The sequence below is a fragment of the Lygodium microphyllum genome, chromosome 4, assembly GCF_053477565.2.
Source record: "Lygodium microphyllum isolate KBCC chromosome 4, Lygodium_microphyllum_v1.1.10, whole genome shotgun sequence".
NCBI classification, from domain to species: domain Eukaryota; kingdom Viridiplantae; phylum Streptophyta; class Polypodiopsida; order Schizaeales; family Lygodiaceae; genus Lygodium; species Lygodium microphyllum.
In genome coordinates this window covers 56,668,604-56,692,502 of record NC_141138.1, presented here as the reverse complement: position 1 = coordinate 56,692,502, position 23,899 = coordinate 56,668,604, and positions in this window count along the sequence as shown.

Here is a 23,899-nt window from a genome sequence, read left to right as displayed (position 1 = left end):
AATGGAGCTTGAGATAGGTAGGAAGTTGGGTGCTTTGAATCTTCGGAACAAGTAAGTATTTTGGATATTTTGGTTGTTGATGATTGGAAAGCACGGAGAATCTATTCCAATATTTTGTCTTTGAATTTTGTTGCATTTAGCGTAGGTTAGAGCTAGGAGATCGAAAGAAAAGGGGTAGGGTTCACTGTTTCAAAACATGGTAAAAACAGGGAAGAAGTCATGCAAATGCGCAAAATGCTCGCTAGTGAGGACTAAGATCGACAAGAGAGGGATCGGGGGTGTCAACACCATAACTGGGAGGGCATATAAGAACCGGGAGGCCAAAAGAGAACTCATTTGTGCCATTTCAGTGTGAGAGAAAGAGTGAGAGAGAGCTAGGAAGCCCCCAGGCCGTGTGATTCAATTGCAGCACGGACGCACTCACCGACCCGTTCAAGTACATCAATCCATTCCTCAAACCCCCTAGATGGCATCTGGAGGTTTGTGCTTGTAATAGTTGAGAAAATCGCAAGAACTGGGCAAGGTCGGCATTGCACGGTTTTCGTCGCGCCGTATTTGGCCCGTCCGAGCTACTGCTTCTGGGCCGAGGCCCAGAATCGGCCTTCGGCCCCTTGCCATTCGGCCGCTCGACCAGAACCCTAGTCGGCATTCGGCCCATTCGAGTCAACCCGTCCAAGGGACTCTCCTTAGACCGTCCGAGCCATAACCTTTTGACGACTTGGTACATTCGGCCTAGTGCCATTCGGCCCCTCCGAGCGACTCGTCCGAATTAGCCCGTCCGAATCTGCCAACCCCGCCATTTGGCCCGTCCGAGTAAAACTCGTCCGAGCTAGATTTGGAGATTCGGCCCTTGACCCCATCCCATTCGGCCCGTTCGAGTGATCCACTCGGACCCTGCAATTCGGACCACTTGGTCTGAATGCAGCCTTTTGTCAAAGTTGTCAGAAATTTGACTTGACCAACAAACGCGCATTAGCACAACTTGTCGAAACCCTTCAGGCGTTCAGAACGTGATTCTGGCACCCAGGATAAGAGAAATCGTAGTACGCAGCCGCTTAGCGGTGGGCAGTAGACAGTTGAGGGGTCCACGTACTAGAACGCAAGCCGCTGAACCACAAAGACCCGATCGATCAGAAGTGAACAAGGAAACAACCAAGAAACCCTAAACCCGGACTAAACGGCCGGAAAATGGATCCATGAGCCTATCAAGCCAGAAGCAAGCGAGAGTGAGTGGGGCACTGAGAAATTGCCTGCTGCACTCAACTTGAATTCTGCACTTGAAGTACACTTAAGGAAACTGAAAGCCTGATTGGGCACAAGTGCACAAGGAACAACACACTCATCGAGCGGTGGTAAAACAAGAATTGTATTCAGTGGTCAAGGGAACTCACTTGGATAAATCGCTCAAGGAACCTGCCAATAGGAGAAGACCCAGGACATAGACGAACACGCAGAATGTAGAAGAAAAACCAAGCGACGAGGAGCGCCAACAACATGGGCCTATCACGACTAGTGACCTGGTTGATAGCGCAGCGGGGCACAAGGCTTCGACCATGACGGAGGAAGGCTCGGACCATCGGTTTACCAAGGAGCTCGACGTGAGCGCATATCCAGATGCTATACAGTAGATGGTGAGCAGTTACGATGCGCATGCCCGGTACGAGCACCATGGCAAAACGGCAGATGCAATCATTGCAAAGCTGGAGGAGGAGAGAAGGCTAGCCCGCAAGGCATTGCAGGGCATAGCCGAGTATAATAGGGATCAACAAGCTAGGAGCCTGAGGCAAAGCATGGAGCTACACGAGGTGCAGCGAGTGCTAAACTTGGCTGGCCGAAACCGTACGGACCAGGAGAAAGCACTAGAGGGAGACTTGACGCTGAGCGAGCTCCTCATGAAACGGCTGCTCGATAACACTACGATAGAGCAGAGTGCCACTGCGCTAGCAATGTTGCTGCTTGCAGGGTTGGGGGAAAACCAGGGCTCAAAGAGCCAAGCCAAAATACCTATTGTCGCCAAGCAACTCGACAAGTACCAGCCACCTGACGACCCGTACAAATTCGTCGAGTAGTTTGAGCAAGTCTGCAAAGCCAATGGCCTCAACGACCAGGCTCAACGTTCGCAAGCATTCGGACTTTGCTTAAGCGATAAGGGTAGGACATGGTATACAAGCCTGGATGCCATAGAACGAGCCAACTTCAATAACCTCAAGGACCTTTTTGTCAAGAGGTTTGCCGAACCCGGATACTCTGACAACCTGCTAGTACGCCTGATGAACGTCAAGCAGAAGGAGAAGGAGGGCATCTGTGACTATGTGACCCGTGTGAGAAGCTTCCTTAAAAGAATCCCCTTAGGTGAGAGACTGACTGACAGGGCAGTATCGACTGTATTCATCAGCGGAATTCGAGATGAGGAATTGTACAAGGCACTGGCAGGCAACTGAAGCTTGCAGCGGGACGCGGTGGCTAGGGTTTTTGAGAAAGCCATCAGAGTCGATGACCAGCTGAAAGAGCAGAGCTCCAGGAGCTCAAACCTAGAGGAAACCAACCCACGGAGTTTAGAGAGAACGCCAGCCTCTATTGAGCGGTCGAGCCCATCACCCCAAGACAAGGGGAAAGCCACCGAGGCAAACCCAAGCCTGACAGAGGTCAGGATGGAGTTAACCAAGATACAGCACCTGCTAAGACGACCAACGCGCCCGCACATCCAATGCGTGTACTGTGGGGGAAACCACTTGCCGACCGAGTGTCAAGACCCTAGGTCAAGACCTTGTGCCAACTGCGAGAGGTTTGGCCACGATACCACACAATGTAGACTCCCAAGAAGGTTTCCATACTTGCAATCCTACGGCCAACCTTATCTAGCTAACAGGCCGCAACCATTCTTCGGAAGGGGAGCTCCATTGGCTCTACTCACGCCTAATGATGTGAGACCCGCCACCCCTAGAATGGACATAGATCCCACCGACATTTCTAGACCGCCTGGTCCCTATGTGACCCACCCACCAAGCGACGCTCCAGTTCATTACGTGGAGGAGCCAAACGATGAAGAGACCTACATCTACCCTTACGTCTCGCATGACGACGTGGGTAATGCGGTCCTCATGGATTATCGACATGTGCCAGTGATGGCATTGGGAAGAGGACGGGGTAGAGGCCTAGGAGGGCAGCCACAGGATCCGCTCACTTGTTGGACTTGCGGACACCCCGGACATGTATCATCACACTGCCCTAAAAGAGAGCAGCAAAATAGGGACAAGGCTGATCAAAGGTGCGCAGAGTGTGGAATCACCCATCTTTTCGTTGATTTCCCAAAGCGGAAGCCGTCCTCTAGCGCGGTTAATTTGCCATCCGTCCCATTAGGGTTTTTTGGTGTCGAAAACCCCGATGGGGAGGCCACACCTATTCCCTTATGAGTTATGACCCGAGCCCAAACCAAGCAGGCCGGCATCTCTCTGCCAGGACCTAGCAACCTGGACCCGGCCTTAGTTGGGAAGAAAAGCTGCAGGTGGAAGAAGAAGAGGTCGGACGCTAAGGTTGCATTGAAGACCGAGGGTGCTATGACTTTAACCACTGGAAAGAAAGTCTCAGATGCAGAGGCAGAGACTTCAGCCCCTAAGACAGCCGAAAAGGGAAGCGATAAGATAGGGAAATACCCGCACCCCAAGAGACAATTGGAGGCCATAGAAAAGGTGAAGGAATGGGTGAGGAGGCTCAACAGCACCTCAAAGATGTGGAACCCATCACAGAGGACGAGATCGATGATCTCTCCAGCATAAGCATGCCAAGGTCACAACCCCCACCTAAGTTGGCCGAGGCTACTGTGCCACAAGCAGTGCCACTAAGACCAAGCCTGGACACAACAGAGCCGCAGATCAGTCGTGGCCATTGGCCCGGACAGTCTAGGATAAGGGAAGGACGAGTATTTAGCAATCTCCTGACGACACTAGTGACCACCCCTATAACATTTGGCCAGGGAGATCTGCTTAAGCAGCACCCTGCCCTATGGAAAGACCTTAAGTAGTGGGTTGAGGACTCACAAGAGCAGGTCACGGTAGACCCGCAAGACCAAGATGCAGAAACACAATTGCCCGGCCTCACGCTACACTCTGTACCTAAATCCTTGCACGTCAACGCCTTTTGGGAAGGCTCTGAGATGCACGCAATCCTGCTGGGTGACTCAACAAGGAAGGGAATCGTAGACACGGGAGCTGGGGTTAGTGTGCTTAGCCACGTAGTGCTGCAAAACTGGGGAAACCCTCCTGTTGAAGCTACTAGATTTAACGTTACGCTAGCAAACGGTATGAGAGTGAAACCATTTGGGGTCCTGAAAAATTGGCCAGTGAAGATCGCACGAGTCCAATTCTCCTTTGACTTTATAGTCATGAAGGGAGCGGACTACGATGTCCTGTTAGGCCGACCCTGGATGCGCAACACTAGAGTCATCGAAGATTGGGGTAATGGCTTGATCTTCCTTGGAAATAGACCTAACGGCGTACGAATAGAAATGGACACTTGGAAGACCTCACCAGTCAACTTGGATGCCATCTCTGCTATGCTCAAAGGGAACACTCAGGTCAGGAAGCCCTATGAGTCCTTGACCAAGTATATCCCACACCCAGAGGATGAGCGGGATTGGATGCACGTCCTCGCTACAATTGACCTGCCGTTCTCCGACCAGGGGGCATATGAGCAAGCCATCAAAGCGGTCGAGAAGGCAAACGAAACACTTCCTGCACCACTCTACATGATGGCAGCAAGCCTCCATGGAGGGCCGGAGCATGTTACCTTCCAAGTGCCTTCCAACAAGAGGGAACTCCAGGGAATACTGGAGCACTTAACGGATCAACTGGCAGGCAACGCAGCCGCCAATCTCAAGCCACTCCAGGACCTCTTGGAGGAGTCCGAGTGGAAGTGGACGAGGGTACACGAACTGAACCTCAGGTATAACTGGGCTTTGGTTCTCGACCAACAAGACGAGGCAGAGCAAGATTTGGGAGACGATGAGCAGCCGAGCGATAAAGATTCCTGTGATGAATACGAAGATTGCCAATCCTTTGGTGATGAAAGTGAGGGTGAGGTGGATACCATAGAATACGACACCAAAGGGTGAGAAATTGAGCAGATACGGGTAGATGCTAAGCCGCAGAAAAGACAGGCCCTTAGATTGGACCAAGGAGTTATGTGTACGAAATGTGATCGTGCTTGGTTAGAACGGATAGGAGCAGTAGACCTTGAGCAAGCCGGCCTAGCCCAACCAGGAATGGCAGCACTGCTTAGAATTGAATCGCCATCTGAACTGCGGCCACCAGGGGAGACCACCTCCTCTAGTGAAAATGGGGGGTTTAACTCTGAATCAAAAGTTACTTCGGATAGTGATCCAGAAATCCCTAGGACACCCATGACCAGACGCACCAAGGGGGACTTACCTGTCCACCTGAGGCGCAGACGATTGCTACAGGATGAGGCAAAGCGTCCCAAGGATGCACGATTAAAGGAACAAAGGAAGCCACAAGACCTCCCTAAACGCTTCTCTTAATTCAAAAAAGGGGACAGGGTAGTGGTTCTGCTAAGTGCCAAGCGCCAAGGGCAAACTAGCGAACCAATCGAAGGGCCAAAGGAGGTAAACCTAGCCCTGGAAGGGGAAGTGCCCCGACCAGTGTTCATTGCCGAGGACTTGACTACTGAAGAAGAGTCCAGTCTTGTCACTCTTTTGCGGGAGTACATAGACGTATTTGCTTGGTCCTTAGATGACCTTAGATGAGCTACGAGGGGTAGATCCAAGTGTTGTGACTCACAACATACCCATGACGTCGGATGCAACGCCGGTCAAGCAGCGACTGTACCCCATGAATCCAAAGCACGCTCATGCTATCAAGGAGGAAATCGACAAGCTGATGAGAGCTGGATTCATTTATGAAATTGAGCACACAAACTGGGTGTCACCCATAGTCATTGTGATGAAGAAAAATGGCAAGATTCGAGTGTGTGTCAATTACAAGAAGGTGAACGCTGCTACAAAGAGAGACAACTACCCCTTGCCATACACCAAGCACATGCTTGAGAGAGTGGCAGGTAAGGAAGCCTATAGTTTCCTGGATGGCTTCTCGAGGTACAATCAGGTGCAAGTGCATCCTGCAGATAGGCACAAGACCGCCTTCGCCCCACTGAGTGGGGCGTCTTTGCGTATGTAGTCATGCCCTTTGGGTTAACCAATGCCCCCACCACCTTCCAACGCCTTATGTGCACCATATTCAAGGACATGCTTTGCAAGGAGTTGGAGGTCTTTGTGGATGACCTGTGTGTCCATTCGACCTGGAGTGAACATCTAGACAAACTCCGCACGGTCTTTGAACGGTGTCGCTTATACCGCCTTTCCCTGAATCCCTTGAATGTCAGTTTTGGGTGAAGCACGGATGCATCTTGGGACACGTGGTGTCAAAGAACGGCATTGCCACAGACTTCTCAAAGGTCAGGGTTATCGTTGACCTCCCACCCCCAGGTAATTACAAGGGAGTTCAATGCTTCTTAGGTCACACAGGATACTATCGACGGTTTGTACTGAACTACGCACTGATCGCTATGCCATTGTACAAGCTACTGATCATCTTCGAGTGGACCGAAGCATGCCAACGGGCATATGAACAATTGAAACAGGCTCTAACAATGACACCGATTCTACGAGCCCCAGACTGGACCACTACCTTCCACGTCCACATTGACGCCTCTAAGTCTGCCGTAGGAGCAGTGTTGTGCCAACCGGGTGAGTATAACTTGGACTACCCAGTGAGCTTCGCTAGCAGGCAACTCACTGAGACGGAGATGAATTATTCCACGACGGAAAGGGAGGGACTAGCCATGCTGTTTGCCGTGAAGAAATTCCGACACTATCTACTGGCCACACCTTTCACCTTCTTCGTGGACCATCAAGCCCTGCTCTACTTGGTAAACAAACCTTGTGCTACAAGACGCATAGCTCGATGGCTCCTCCTGCTCCTAGAGCTTGATTTCTCCGTGGTGGTACGAAAGGGAAAACAGCATTACATGGCTGATCACATGTCCCGTATACCCACAGGAGAGGCAGCTGGACAAGGCATCAAGGATGAGTTACCTGACGCCCACTTATTCCACCTGTCCAGGGAGAGAGACCTATTCAAGGCTGATCTGACGCCATACTGGGCAAATGACATAGTCCAAGTGCTCGAGCACGGACCGCCTGAGCGACTCATTGAAAGGGCATGACTTAGGCACTTGATATTGAAGCTCCAGCCCTACCAACTGGTTGCAGGCCAACTCTATAGGTTGGGGCAAGACGGATTGCTGCGAAGGTGTGTGTGTGAACATGAGATGCATGATGTGCTCTCAGAAGCACACAACGGCATTGCAGGGGGACACTTTAGCGGAGACACGATGCCAGGGAATGTGTTGCAGTCCCATCTATGGTGGCCCATACTTTTCCAGGACGCCAAGCGATTCGTCAAGCATTGTGACGAGTGCCAGCGGGCCAAAGTTCCAATTCATAAGGATCAAATGGAGCTAACCCCAATCATTGCTCGCCAACCCGTCGAAAAATGGGGAATTGACTTCATAGGACCAGTAAGCCCCGCGGCGCAGTACTCGCAAGCCAAGTACATCGTGGTGGCCACGGATTACCTCACAAAATGGGCAGAGGCAAGAGCAACACAAAAAAACGATGCTAGAACGACTGCCAAGTTCTTATGGGAACAAGTGATCTCACGCTTCAGTTGCCCCATCGAACTCGTCAGCGACCAAGGCACACACTTCATCAATGAAGTGATAGCACATCTCCTATCCACCTTTCTTATCATCCATCGCAAGTCCTTGCCATACTACCCTCAGGCTAATTGCCAGGAAAAATTGACTAACAAGATTCTCATTAACATCCTAACTAAAGTGGTCTCCACCTCAAGAAGCGATTGGGACAACAAGTTGATGGCAACCTTGTGGGCTTACCGCACAGCTTATAAAACAGCTGTCGGTCAAACCCCCTTTGGGCTGACCTATGGGACTGAAGCAATTCTACCGGTAGAATTTTTTGTTCCTAGCCTAAGAATAGCACTCCAAGAACGATGGGAAGGACAGGAAGCATGGACGCAACGCCTAACCGAGCTAGAACGCCTGCATCTTCTAGCCACCCACGCACTCATTTGCGAGAAGGCTCGACGAAAGACGTGGTTTGACAAGCATGTCAAGCAGCGAGACTTCGGACAAGGAGATCTTGTTCTGATATACTTAGTGAAGGGACACAAATAGAAGATGAAGTTCCGAGGACTAGGACCTTTTAGAGTACGCACGATTGGTAGAACCAGGAATGTTGAGTTGGAGACACTTGATGGCGAAGGAGTAGGCTTTTTTAACGGCAGCCGCATAAAGAAGTACTATCCTCCTTCCCATCCATCACATGAGCCACCCATGCTAGAAGCCCCGTTGAACGTCCGAATGGCAACTATAACCGATCCTACAGATCAGGACGAGGAAGCCGTAGCACCGGCGTATCTACGAATCACAGTCGCAACAGGCGTGATGTATTCTTTTGATGCCCTGATTGATGAAGGGGCCGACTACAACATCTTGACGCATGACCATTGGAGATGCATTCGTCAACTGATGCTACAGCCCACTAATGCCAACCTCACCCCATTTGGGGGTGCCGTCTATCCACTCCTGGGGAAGTGCAAGGCACTTGTTTCCATCGAGACTGAAAGTTTACCAGCCTTCTTCCATGTGTTGCCTAACACTAAAGAAGCTGGTAATGTGTCACTATTGGGTCGCACCTTCAAAACGCTAACACATTGTAATGTAGATTACAACCTAAACCGCATTCATCTTGCCATTGGCAGCACCCATATAGTAATGACCTTCAGCAAGGGCTGTCATGATCCCTCCACCATCACGACGCCACCGGTAGAAACCCCTAAAACCATGCCCCAAACCTAGTCTAAACGGGTGAAACCTGTGGCTTCGTGCCATGCACTCGACCCACGGCCCAAATCCACCAAGAGTGTTAATAAGACCATGCAGCCCAGACTTATGTGGGTGCCAAAACGGTAGGAACCGCATTTGGGTACACCACCCAAACAGGGTCCTAACCGTCAAAAACGTCAGCCGTCCTGGCCTAGAAGGCAGTATAGATGCTATTGCCATAGCCAAACAACCGTGTTGCGATGGATTCGTAAGGATCTCTTGTGGACACAAGGATACTACGAGGGCAACCCCTGGGTCTGGGTGCCTAAAAATGGCCAACAAAAAAGCTCATCTACTTGTGATATCGCCCTAGAAAGGAAGGCTTGCACGTGGCGTAACCAGCATATGATCAGCACACCATTGCCAGCAACGGGGCTAGTAAGCCTCAACTTATCTATTGACCAAAGCAACCGCCACAAGCCTTAAACTTGCTTAATCTAGAGGGCTTAAAAGAACCTACGACTGCTCACTCGAAACCCAGCCCAACCCTCGGATCCCCAGAGCTCCTTGCAACACCTCAATGTGCTTCTGCGAAGAAAAACCAACTTGTGACACTGATGAGGGAGTCACCACTCTCTAGTCCAGTTACACCAATCCCACCAGCAGGTCTTAGACCCTCGTACGCGGTACGACCTTTCCTTTCCTTGGCTAACGACCTTGCCGTGACCTTTGGGGATGACTTAATAACCTACATCAGGATATTGGACGACACTTTCACCACATGCGCTAGAAGCTATGAGATGCTAGACCTCGGCCTCCTGGATAGAACCCTTACTTCGGAGGTTCGTACATTACCCTGCACATGGGAGCAATACGAACTCATAACTACTAAGTTCCCCAAGATCGCTGCAGAACTCATAGCAAACGATGAAATCTCAAGGGAGCAAGCGGCGCTCAGACGCCTAGTCACTTCATATCGAAAGCCTCCCCGCTCTGCTCCTGAAAACAAAATGTACGAGCTCATGCAGTGGGCAAGCTCGCCCTCCACGTTCTTACAGCAGTGGTTTGCTCTGTGAATCCAATGGGAGAAAAAAGGTTGCCGAATAATGACCAATGTTGAACAAAATAGGGCAATTAAGACCATTGAATACGACCCCACTTATGTGGCACCCATCTCATTTAGGGTTTTGGCCATCACCCGCAATCAGCACTTGGATGACCATGTGCTTGCCCACCCCTATATTGACCAACTCCTCACTGAGGAGGAATTATATGTCGCTAGCCGCCTTAATACTGGGGATCTCTTTCATGATGTCTTGACCTATATCTCCCAAGCCTCTATCCAACCGGCTGCTCTCGATTGCCATGCGCAACTGGAATACAACCCACGATTCTACACATGGCTCCTTCACCCGTAACCTCCTACCCCAACCACACCAACGCCACCCCTTAAATCCTAGGAAGGATTCTTCTCTGAGCCGAAAGAAGGAGGTATGTATGTACGTACAAAAACCCAATACGGTGGAAGGAATTAGATAGGAAATGAACAAAATGGGGGTATGGTAGAGTAAAAGTAGCGACAGGCATAAGCATTAGCATGAGAAAAATGGCTTCTAAAAAATTCAGCTAATAGTTTAAAAACAGCAAAGTGCTATATGGAAAATACTAACGGAAGTTATGAATTGTGGCAGGGGTAGAAAATGTCGCAGCAAGACCGCGCTCATCGACTCCCATTCACTGACGAGGAAAGGGAGCTATATTGCATCCAATTGGAAAACCACGCCTTCGGCCAGCTGAAGTTCCGAACCATCCACAACATTGGAGTCATGGTGGCAAAGGAGGAGGCAGCTAGAAGAGTGGTGGAAAAGTGCAACCTGACAAAATATATTGAAAAATTCTCGCAGGAGCCTGATCACTTCAAATGCGTGGAATTCCTCAGGACATACAATTCGGACCAGGAAGCGGGCACTGTAACATGGGCCGAGGAGAGGGCGCAAAGAAAGTACTGGTCCGATTGGACCCAGTCCTGGTGGAAAAAGCTCTGGGATTAGCACCTAGAACAGAAAAGCGGCAAAAAAGGGATGTTTATGCCTTGCTAAAAATGAAGAAGGAACAAGTACTTACAAACGACGGCATAAGCATCCAAGACATCCCCGACACTGATGCCAGGCTGCAGGCCAAGTTGGTGCACGTGCTCTTCTCCAGCCAACAATACAACTCTTTAATGCATCAAATGAGTGTGCCCATGCTGGAGAATATAGCAGCCCACACTCTAGATGAGGTGGATTGGAATGGCTACGTGCGGAAGACTATTGATCAAGCGGCCAAAGCACTAGCACTGGGAAGTGCACCAACAGGAGCAGATTCTCCAGCTTCTAAGGTGACAGAAAGGAAGAAAGTAGCCTCCAAGGCCTCTTTCATAAGCTACGGAGGAGTCTTAACTGCATTAATTCAGGAGGCAGTAAAGGCAGCACAAGAGCTGGAGGAGGGAGAAGGAGAAACACCAGATAAGTCGCCCCCTCGACAGGACAAAGACAGGTCCACTGACAGAACAGAAACTGAAGAAGAGGGGGGAGGACCAATAGTAAAAGGACAATCAGGACAACGAGGAAAAAGGCAGCGTAGGGAAAGAAAAAGGGTAATGAAGGCAGAAAGAAAGAAAGGGACGACTTGGAAAAGGCAAGGAAGGAGTCCCTAAAAGAAGCAAAAGAAAGAGAAAGGATGAAAAACCAGGAGGAGAAGAGGGAAAGAGAGGAGTTGCAGAAAGCCAAGGAAGCATCCAAACTTGAAACGGAAGTAGAGAAAAGGAGGGAAAAGGAACAAAAAGGAAGAAAGTAGGAAGAGTGTCAAGAATCGCGTGGTGGAGGGGGTTGCTCAAGATGTTGCGCCGAACACACACAGAATGCACAAGGAGAAGCTCACTCAAGAGACAAGAAGAGAGATGGAGACCAAAACGTTTTCTTGATAATTTCTTCTTCTTCTTCCACACACTTTACAATGTACACAAAGTATAGATAAGATACAACATAAAAGGAAAGTGGCCTACTAAGTCAAACAATGCATAACCGACTACACTAGTTGACTGGCGCTATAACTATGCCAGCTGTAAATAGGTGTAATGACATGAATATAATAAGTAATGAGTCAGTGGCCATGTGAGATTCATAATGACCACCGACGTGCTAAGTGTAGACGTGTGGACCCATCTAACCAGGCAGTCCATCATCAATGTCCGCATGTGTTGAGCTTGTCATCTCAACACTCCCCCTCAAGCTCAACTGCATCTCTGCAACTCCAAGTAAGCTTCGAAACTTTTGAAGCTTCTCTGTACCCAATGCCTTCGTAAAGATGTCAGCTATCTGATCCTATGTGCTGACATACACCAAGTCAATCTCACATGCTAGTACCTTCTCTCTCACAAAGTGGTAGTGTACCTCAATATGTTTTGTCCTGGCATGGAACACAGGGTTCCTAGCCAACTGTATACTGCTCATGTTGTCACAATAAATGACAACTGGACCTTCCACCTGGAAATCCAAATCAGCCAATAGCTTTTGCAGCCATACTGCCTCACATGCTGCAACAGCAGCACCTCTATACTCAGCCTCTGTACTCGACAAAGCAACTGTAGATTGCTTTTTGCTGCTCCATGCAACTGTTGCACTACCAAGAGAGAACATGTATCCGCTGGTAGATCTTCTATCAGACATACTACCAGCCCAATCTGCATCTGTGTATCCAAATACCTGTACATCTGTACATGCCTCATAGAAAAGTCCATAATGTAATGTGGACTTCACATATCTCAATATGCGTCTGACTGCATCCAAATGTGGCTTTCTAGGTACTTGCATAAACTGACTCACAAGACCAACAACGTAGCCCAAGTCTGGCCTTGTAATGGTCATGTAGATCAAACTCCCCACTATCCTCATGAACATAGTAGGGTCTTCTATCTCATCCCCAATATCAGCACTCAACTTTACATTCTACTCCAACGGGGCTGAAAGTGGTTTGCATGCAGTCATACCATACTTGGACAACATATCCAAGCCATACTGTCTTTGGGACAGCCATATACCATCATCACATCTGATCACCTCAATGCCAAGGAAGTACCTTAGCTCACCTAAATCCTTCATCTCAAACTTCATCTTCAAACAACCCTTGACTTCAGCAATCCCACTATCACTATCACCTGTAATAATCAAGTCATCCACATAGATGACTATGATGACCAAACCTGCATCTCCCTTTCTCACATAAAGTGAGTGATCAACATCAAAAACATAAAAGCCAATATTGACAAGATACTCTCTAATCTTGTCAGACCATACTCTAGGTGCTTGCTTGAGCCCATAGAGTGCCTTCTTCAACCTGCACACATACGTGGGATGCTCTAAATCTTCATAACCTGCTGGTTGATCCATATACACTTCTTCCTGCAAATCACCATGCAGGAAGGCATTCTTTACATCCATTTGCTGCAACCTCCAACCTTTGGCTGCTGCGAAAGCAATCACACATCTGAAAATTGCCATCCTAGCAACTGGTTTGAAGGTTTCATCATAATCTATGCCATATGTCTGGGCATAGCCTTTTGCAACCATCCTAGCTTTGTACCTGCTAATAGAACCATCTGCATTGTGCTTAATATTATAAACCCACTTACATCCAATAGCTTTCTTTCCCTTTGGCAATGATACTAGATCCCAAGTCTTATTGGCCTCTAATGCAGCCATCTCCTCATCCATTGCTGCATCCCAATGAGCATGACCAACAGCCTCCTCAAAACATGTGGACTCAACATCCTCAACTAGTTTCACCATATAAGCATAATGGTGAGCTGCATAACCTTCAAAACCAAATCTTTTAACAGGGTATCTCACCCTGCTAGACCTGCGTACCATTGGATCACTCAATGGAGTCTTTGCATTAACGCGTGCTCTCTGCACACCTAGAGTCCTCACTGAAGGAATGCCAAGCTCATCATCCAAGCTCTCTGAGCCACTGAAGTCTCCATCAAGAACTGCATCAATGCCTTCTAACACTTTATTCTTTCCTTTGTCTTTACCTGTAGTGCTACTAGATGCACCCGAAGATGTAGAGGTACTCCTTACTCTCCCAGACCAAGGACTACCAGATGATGTCTATGGTCCACTAAGAGTTCATGATTCTTGCTTTTCAGCCTGCACATGAGTGTCATGATCATCATCATCATCCAATGCATCACCACTAGATGCATACCAACTGCTCATTTCATCAAAGATGGCATCCCTGCTCACTCTGAACTTACATGTGACAGGGTTGTAACAGCGATACTCTTTCTGCTCTAAAGAGTATCCAATAAAGACACACTTTTTAGCCTTTGGATCCAGTTTCTTCCGCAACTCATCTGGCACATGAACATACACAATGGAGCCAAATACTTTCAAGTATGAAACATCAGGCTTCTTACCTCTAAAACATTCTTCGGGGGTCATACCATGAACTGCAGCTGTGGGAGTTCTGTTCATAATATAAACAGCAGTATGAACAACCTTAGACCAAAAATGCTTAAGCATATTCTTTTCAGCCATCAAGGCGCGTGCAACTTTTACAATATGCCTGTTTTTCCTTTCTGCAATCCCATTTTGCTGTGGGGTATACCTGCATGTGAACTGTCTCTTTATCCCATGAGACCTCAGAAAATCACTGAACTCATTGGAGAGGTACTCTCCCCCTCCATCTGACCTCAAGCACTCTACTTTCAAGCCTATTTCTCTTTCAACTGCAACCTTGAAAGTTCTAAAGTGCTCAAAAGCTTCACTCTTTTCCTTCATAAAATATACCCGCAGCTTTCTAGAACAATCATCAATGAATGTGACAAAGTATGAACTACCTCCAAGAGATACATTTTGTGTAGGCCCCCAAATGTCTGTATGCACAACATCAAGGATATTTCTGCTTACATCTCTATCATGTGAAAAGGGTTGTCTTGCCTGCTTACCAAACTGACATGCTTCACATACCTTCTGAAATTCTGCAACTTTAAATGTAGGCAAACCTGTAACCAACCCTTTGGACTGCATTAATTTCAGCCTTTGTACATTTGCATGTCCAATGCGTTTGTGCCAAATTTCAATGTCTGCAACAACACCTTTTCCTTTGGCATACATAGCAGCATTCATAGTAGGAATTCCAGCATCTAGAGTGAACATACGTCCAACTCTACTTCCCTTTGCTACCAACCTGCACTTTTCATTGAAGTCTTCTACAAAGCAGCCCTTTGCATTAAATCTGACTTACAGCCCTTGCTCTACCATTTGATCGACTGACACCAAGTTCTTTGTAATAGATGGCACATGTAATACATCTGAAAGACTCTTTGTCTTACCATCATGCAAGGACAAGGGAACTTTTCCAATGTGTGAAATTGGGTGGCATGAGTCATCACCCGTCTGCACATAACCTGCATTCTGCAAATCCTACATCTCTCCAAAACATTCTGCATGGCTGGTCATATGATTGGATGCACCTGAATCAACATACCAAACATCTTTATGTGTTCCCTTTCTTGTAACAGCATTCAGCATATGCTGCATAACGAAGAAACGTTCATTTTTGTCTTCATTCTGTCGTGAAGACGATGCATAGTTTCCTTGCTGCAACTTACCACTGCGGATATCATCTTTCTTAGCATAACATTGGGCTGCAATATGACCTGTTTTGCCACAGTAGTGGCACACAATACCAGAGTTGTTAGAACCTCTGTTCTGCCATCCACCTCTTCCTCTAAAGCTCCCCCTGCCTCTAAAGTTACCACGATCTCCTGAAACCTGCATATCGCCAAATTACTGATTCAATCTGTTTTGTTGGTTGTCACTACCACGTCCTGTACCACGGCCTCTTGAAGAGAACCTGCCACGTCCCCTTCCAGAACTGGAGTAGAAAGCTTGGACATGTTCACCACTTCTTTCAGATGTCTCACTCTGCATGTTGATCTCTTCAGTGAGATCATAAGGGAGACCAATTCATCGAAATCTGGAAATGGCTTTCTAACATATACGGAAGTTACAAAAGACTTCCAAGCCTTTTCATTGTTAAGTCCACCCAAGGTAGATGACACCAAATCATCATCATCGGGCATTGCATCAATCGCTGCCAATGCATCTGCAATGATTCTTACCTTCAGTGCGCATACTCATTGATAGACATCTTCCCTTTCTTTAATGTATTCAACTCTTGCTTGAGTTGAATCTTTCGTGCCTTTGTATTTACAGAAAACATACTTTCAAGTATGGTCCAAGCTGCATATGAATTCTCTGCATTTCTAATGTGTCCCAGCATATTATTGTCAATTACTGCAGACAACCAATACATGACCTTTTTATCCTTTGCATTCCATTCTTTCCGTGCCTTTGTCTCTTCTGCAGTTGGAGGATCACTCATCTCTGGCTCCTTTTCTTCACCTGAAACGAACTCGTACAGGCCTTTTCCAATAAGGAAGTTCGTGACACGGAACTTCCATGAAGGGTAGTTATTTTTGTCGAGCTTCTCAATGATGCGGCTTCCACTGTTCTCTGCCATTATCACAAAATTAATACCAACAGCAAGCAAATCTTCTGCAACCCTGGACCTGTAGTGCACAGCAATACACCAGACAGCCTTTTTCACTGTCTGCTCAACAATACATGCAATCTGCAACCTGTTTGCAAATAAACCTTGTGTTTACTCACTGTAAACACCTTTGGACTTACAGATATGAAATCTGTAACCTGCGCACTCACTTTCGGTCAATATAGTCGAAGTCACAGCGTACCCTGAAACTGTTGTCCGCAGAATACACAGCGCTCTTCACCCACACCAAATCTCACTGTAATCTAAGATTTTTGCTCTGCCCTGCTTCCGGTGCCTTCACAGGCACTATCCAAGAGAAAGAGTTGAAGGATGGGAGAGCTTCTTACCCGTGGCTTGCTTGCTCGAACCTTGCTCCTTTGCTTCAACCTTCGAAATCAGCCTCTCTTAATGGCGCGGCTCTGATATCATGTCAAGAATCGCGTGGTGGAGGGGGTTGCTCAAGATGCTGCGCCGAACACAACATAGAATGCACAAGGAGAAACTCACTCAAGAGACAAGAAGAGAGATGGAGGCCAAAACGTTTTCTTGCTAATTTCTTCTTCTTCTTCCACACACTTTACAATGTACACAAAGTATAGATAAGATACAACATAAAAGGAAAGTGGCCTACTAAGTCAAACAATGCATAACCAACTACACTAGTCGACTGGCGCTATAACTATGCTAGCTGTAAATAGGTGTAATGACCTGAATATAATAAGTAATGAGTCAGTGGCCATGTGAGATTCATAATGACCACCGACGTGCTAAGTGTAGACGTGTGGACCCATCTAACCAGGCGGTCCATCATCAATGTCCGCATGTGTTGAGCTTGTCATCTCAACAAAGAGCAAAAGAAAAGGCAGGAGGAAAGGAAGAGGAAAGCGGAGGAAGAAGAGGAGGAGCTACGAAGGAGAGAGGATGAGGATCTGGCAGAGGCCACACGACGGTCCATCGAACAACAGTGCCGAGCGGACGAACTGAGGAACCTAAGCCCATGCAGAGAGGAGGGGTCTAGATCCAGCACACATGTGCCAGAATTCATGCCACCCCCAGTCTCCGAAGGCAAAGGCAAGGCCCTGCTTCATCCAATCCCTACCCTCTTGGTACCTCCCACGGAACTCACCACCGTCACCCCCAGCATCCCCACTAGCACTGATGTGTAAAATTTTGTGGCATGGATGCAATATTTTATCAACAAAGAAATGGGCCAGGGGTAGAGCACGGAAACTATGGCCACAGGACAGAAAAGGCCAGTCGTAGATGCAGAATCTAGGCAGGAACCCAAAAAGTAAAAAGTTGAAGCCTCCACCTCACCTATGCACGCAACGTATGCCATCGGCTAATTACGACGAATACATCGCTGAGCTACTCTCCCAGTTGGAGAGAGCGAAGGAGGAACGCAAAACGGCCGTGGCAGAGTTGGCAGCAGAGAAGGAAACCATGGCCGCCTTCCAGTTGGACAAGACAAGAATGGTGGCCTTGCAGCAGCGCGAAATTGCAGAGCTGAAACAGGAACTGAAGGCTAAGGATGAAAGAGAGGAACATTGGAGGCAGTTACTTGAGAATGAGATGCAAGAGTTGGTGAACATGTAAAGAGGGCACAAGCTTCTCATAGGGCAATACGAGGAGCTCGCTGCAAAAGCCGCTAAGCTGTTGCACTCAAGGAAGAGATGAATGCTAAAGACGAAGAACAGCAACGAGGCATGGAGGAGCAGGAGGAGGAGCTCAATCGCCTAACAGATCAGCTGATCTATGAACGACAAGAACAAGAGAGGCTAGTCAGGGAACTAGAGGATTATGGACAAAAAATCATGATGTTGACCTTGAGACAAGGGGAAGGCGTGGAAGTGATGAACAAGAGGGCGGAGGAGTGGGCCACGCATAACGAGAGAAAGATGAAGATACTGGCGCGCCGCCTTGCCTTAACGAAAAAATAGAAAATCATGGCGGAAAGCAAGGCAGAGGCAGCCCAAGTGGCCTTCAGTGCTCAACAGAAGATTTTTCTCGACACCATCTTGGACGCCACCCACATAGCACAAGGAGAATCACTGGAAGCAGTGTAGAGGAAGCTTGGCATGGCAAGAAAAGCTCTACACGCTGGATTGCAAATACCGCCACTGCGGGTGGAGGTGAGGCTGAGTCTGGAGGAACAGCGGAAATATCTAACGAGAGCCGGCCTCACCCCCCAAGAAATAGATGCCCTTGGGTTCTAGGAAGAATTAGTACTTGCAGAACGACAGGGGAAAGAAGCTGAGCCAGAAATCAAGGTGAATTGCTTCAGAGAAGAGGTGATCCCACAACCCCCCTCACCACGAGCCCAAGATCCACCGCAAGCAGGCCCAGCTCTGCAGAAAGGAAAGCCATCTCTAAGGAAAGGCGAAAAAAGCTGGTAGAGAAGGCGAGACAGACGCTAAGAGCCAAACCAGCCGTGCTACCATCCGCGCCTCTCCCCCCATGCCCAGATGATCTCTCGGCATGATTTCATGTAGAACTGGTGGTGTGGGAGGTGCAGGAACTAGCAAAGGAGCCATTTTCCTTCAGTTTCCTCCTACCGAACAATCTACAGAGGGTCCTGCCCCTCAAAGTGATGGACAAGGTGATCACGGCCGGTGGCCGACTAGGGAAAAGGTGGCTGGAAGAGCGAGCAAAGACCCCAACCTCTTGGGGCACCGAAACAAATGATTATTGGCACGATAAGGTTGCTGAAATCCCCTACACTGTACAAAACTATAAGGACCAACACCTGTGGAGGAGGCGAGTATGCGACATAAGCGTGCTCGCCTAGATGGCTTTTTGTAATACCTTGCCATTTGAGCGGAACGACCCTACTTATATGGCATACCCTCAAAGGGTAGGCGTCGATTTTGATGCCAACCTCCACGGGCGCTATGACTTCCCGTCATTTATAACTCCACTGTAACATCCTACGACAATGCCCTTCTTTTTACCGCAGAAAGCCTAGACGAATCCATGGTACGCTTCCTTGCGGATTTTTCCTCATGCCTTGACCCCGCCTTCATAACCACCTGTAACTACCTTAGGCTACTTAGGCTACTCCTTAAGCAGGACTCGACTCCACAAGAGCGTGGCCTGCCTCCCCTATTCTTCGACCCTAATGCTATAGATAATTGTGCCATGGCTCGTCTCATGATGAGGGCTACTCTCCTCCCTTCTTTTTGCCTAGCCCTCCTAGAGGACATGAACGACAGCTAGTTTACTAGATGCAACCACCCCTTTCTCTCCACTACCTCCCTACACGTCCGCATGAATCTAAAGAATTACATGCAGAGTTGCCAATTTTTGAGCAAATCTCTCCGCCCACCTTCCCCTCCTCATTCCAACTAAGATACTTGGGCAAAAAAAAAAAAAAAGCACCTAGGGATCTCCCTAGCCCCCTCCCCCACTTCACGCCTAGGGCACATCAAGGGCAGGACTTTCAGACCTGTCACCCTAAGGCTCGCACCACACCACCAACGAAGCACAAGCTGGGTCCTCAAGTGTGGGACGTTACCAAGGGCTTGCCCAAGGTTAGACCCATCTCCCAGTTTCACTGCCATGAGCACAACACCCTACATGACAAGAAGCACACCCCTTAGGGAGGGCACAATCTTTTTTGCAGGTTTTATCGACTCTCAAAGGCTGGCTACCCGCGGAAGACTATCACCCTGGCACCCCTCAAAGACCCAAAGCACGCCAGCCTCCAGCCACCCGCATGGTGCTGATGGCCACTATGATCGAACCAGCTCAAAGTCTGCCATTGGCATAGATCTTGGATATGTATCCTCCAACGATCCAGGCCCTACCCTCAAGATCCACGGATAGCTTATTGATTCCATCGGCCCGATGACTTTCACATCCAAGGCACATATCTTCAATCACAGCCACGGGGATCAAGCCAAACCGAGTTCAAGCGGTGTTTACCAGAATAAATTCCCCCACACCATCATTGCATTGCCTCAAGCGCTTCTCCGACTCACAAGACGACCGGCTACAACAGCGTGATGGATGCTGAGTGTCTCCATGGAGCTTACCATACACTGGACTCGCTCCGGGTCATCCTAACCACCCACCTACCTGTCCCGCCGACCAGCCAACCTAACGTGCCCCTTGTCCCACCCCAGTGCCAAGGGACTGGCACTTGGCTAGGAGGGGGGTAATGTTACCATGTTTCCAACCACGTAATGTTACCGTGTTTCCGACCATGTTACCATAGCACAGAGGAACGGAAACTGGGAAGAAGAAAAAAGAGGAAAAAAGGTGCCTTGACTGGCAACCAATCCCTGAATAATTCAAATATTCGGACACGACCCTCAAAAGGCTTCGGTGTGGGGCCACGGCAATAAAAGGGGAAAAGGCGCACCATTAAAATATGGGAGCGCCCCCAAATGTGTGTAAAAGAGTGCCAGGCTCGCTCCTGTGCAAAGTATATGCATTAGTGGGAATAGGGTAAATTGGAATGGTGGAAAATGGGAAAGAGGGCCTAGGCTATCGCGGGCCATGTAAAAGAGGAAAAGGGGATGACTCTGCCCGGAAGGGATTTAGGGTTTTGTATAAAAAGTTGAAAAAATGAATGAGAAGCTCATTCTTTGGTGTGTGGCAAAAGGAGTCCTCTTATTCTTCTCTTCTTCTCTCCTTCTTGCTTGTGTGTGCTCTTGAGAGAGGGAGTGTGAGAGTGTGGGGGAGTGAGTGTGTGTGAGGGTGAGGGATCTAGAGGGTGAAGCTATTCACCATCTCCTCTCCTCTTCTTCTCTTCTCTTCCCTTCTCTTTTCTTGCGTGCACGGCTATGGAGGATGGATCTTGGAGATGGAGGAGGCTTGAGGGTGCTAGTGCTAGCATCTAGGATCGTGGAGCTACCGGAGGGCGAGGGAGAGAAGGGTACTTGATCAAGCATCAAGGTAAGCTGACTACACTTGTAGGATTGACGGCGCATCGGCTAGGTGAGGGATAGCCATTCATGCTCGCTTGGAACGCTTGAAACAATAAGCGGTCCGTGGGTCTTGGCGGTTGAGCAAAGGCTCCCACAAAGGGATTATTAGAACTCATGTCTTGAGCAATGTCCTAGGTGAATAATGGAGGAAGTGTTAAGTAATTTTTGCATGGAATCAATTAGATCCCAAGGGGGGGAGTAAACATGTGATGGAAGGTTATCGCGACTATTCTTGCAATGTTTGGAAAATGATATCATTGTTTTGTGGATTGATTAGATATTGTTCTAAATGCTTTTGCATTAAACTGATTATAGGATGTGAATTGGATGATTATTCCAAGTGCTTGTGTTTGATGGTAAATGCATGGCAAGGGTTTGTAATGACAAGTTGCCATGGGAATACAAGAATGTTTGTCTTGGAAGAGGATATTAGGCTGATTTTCTTGATTGTGCTTGGTTCTTAATGGGATTAATTAAGGAAGGATATTTTGTGCGGGTGAATCATCTCCAAGGTCATGCCATGTTTCAACCCGAGAGGGCACTACTTGATTCACGAGTCAAAGGTCGAGTGGTGAAAAGGCCAACCATGGATGTTGTGTCTCTCTTCTAGGACACTTGGGGTCAGTGGAGCTCTTAACACCCCTTTGTTAGATATGATCAATGCCCCACCCTCATTAGGTGCTACCAATGATCCATGGTGCTCAAAGTTGTAAGGCCCCCATTATGAGGAGAAGCCAAATGTGAGCCCGGACATTGGTTGAGTCCTGACTTGTATATCAGATGAGGTCTATGTGACCGGATGGCAAAAAGGTGACTGTTGTGGGTCTAATCTTTGGGTTAGACGGAGTGGTTAAGCTGGTAGCAACTCGAGGCACATTGCATTGAGTTGCGTGGTAAGGGAGTTAAAAGGGGCCCCTATTGTGGGGTCCGGGGGCCGCGGAAGCGGCCCCTGGCTGGGGGGTCCCAGGGGGGCCAGCGGCCCCCCTGGCGGGGGTCCGGGGGCAGCGCCCCCGGCCCGATGGTAAAGGGAATATTCCCTGGAATATTCCCTGGCCGACTAGTGGAGGCTCATATGGTAGGTCGGTCAGCAGGCCGACCTAACGACCTTCGCGGGCTATAAAAGCTAAACCCCTTCGCAGCCATCTTACACTCATCTTTCACCCAGTCAGAGTTGTTGTTCCAGCTAGCCTTAAGCTCTTCACCTATCTTCTGTCTAGATCGCCATCTAAGCTTCACACAGTGGAAGCGCACGGGTGGACAGAGCCATCTTTGTATCAGTTGTTTGGAGTTAAAGAATTTTACTGATTCTCCTCTTATCTGTTGTGTACTCTCTATCTCTTTCTCAGATTCTGTTCGCTGCGCCGTGTAATATTTTACATGGTATCAGAGCCCAGGGGGCTCTAGAGATCGGAGAGCGTGCAAGAGGCAAAGGCTTCAACAGCAAAGAGAAACGATGTCGACTCCGGGAAGCAGTTCTGGCGCATCAGGAAGCGGTGCAGGAGGTGGTGCTGCTGTACCGGCTATTCAAACACTGAGGATTCGTCCACCAACCTTCAGCGAAGGCAAGTTAGATGGTACAAACTACACCTTGTGGAAGTTCAAAATTACAACTATCCTTGATTCTTATGAGCTTCTGGAGACTGTGCTGGGGACTGACGCAGAACCACAGCCTACCCCCGACCCATCAAATCCTAGTGTGATGATTCCTCCGAATGCAGATCTTCTACGAGCTTGGAAACGAAGGAATGCAGATGCATTGTGTGCCTTAGTTACAAGCTGTTCTGACAGTGTTTTGACTCTGATTCAGCATACAACCAAAGCGTCAGAGGCTTGGAATGTACTAAGGAGTCAGTATGAAACACGAAACCAAACAAGGATTCAAAACTTGGAGAATCAACTAGCAGCGGAGAAGTTTGCTGAAGGAGAGACGGTTGAAGCATTCATCACTCGGATTAAGAATCTGCGCGACCAGATGGCTGGCGCTGGGATACAAAAGACTAGCGAAGAGCTAGCTCGGAGGTGTCTTCGGATTTGTCCACAAAAGTTTGATGGACTAGTAACTGCCCTTAATACTCAGGTGAGACCTCAAGCTTTGACTTTTGAGGAGTTTTGTGCATTATTAATGGAGGAGGAGTTGAGGCTGAAAGCCCGAGAAGGAAGCAACAATGGAGATGCTGCATTCTCTGCCAATGCAAAAGGCAAAGGTGTTTCCTCCACCAAAAATGATGGTGACAAAAAGAAAAAGGGCGGCAAGAAGAAGTTTCAAGGAGAGTGCTTCTACTGTAAGAAGAAAGGACATGCAATTGCAGATTGTCGTGTCAAGAAGGCAGATGAAAAGAATGGTACCCTTAAAACTAAAGGGAAAGAGACAGCCAATACGGCTGAAGCAGAGTTGGAATTATTCATGGCGACCATTGAGGAAGTGTGCTCCTCGGCGCAAGAAGAAT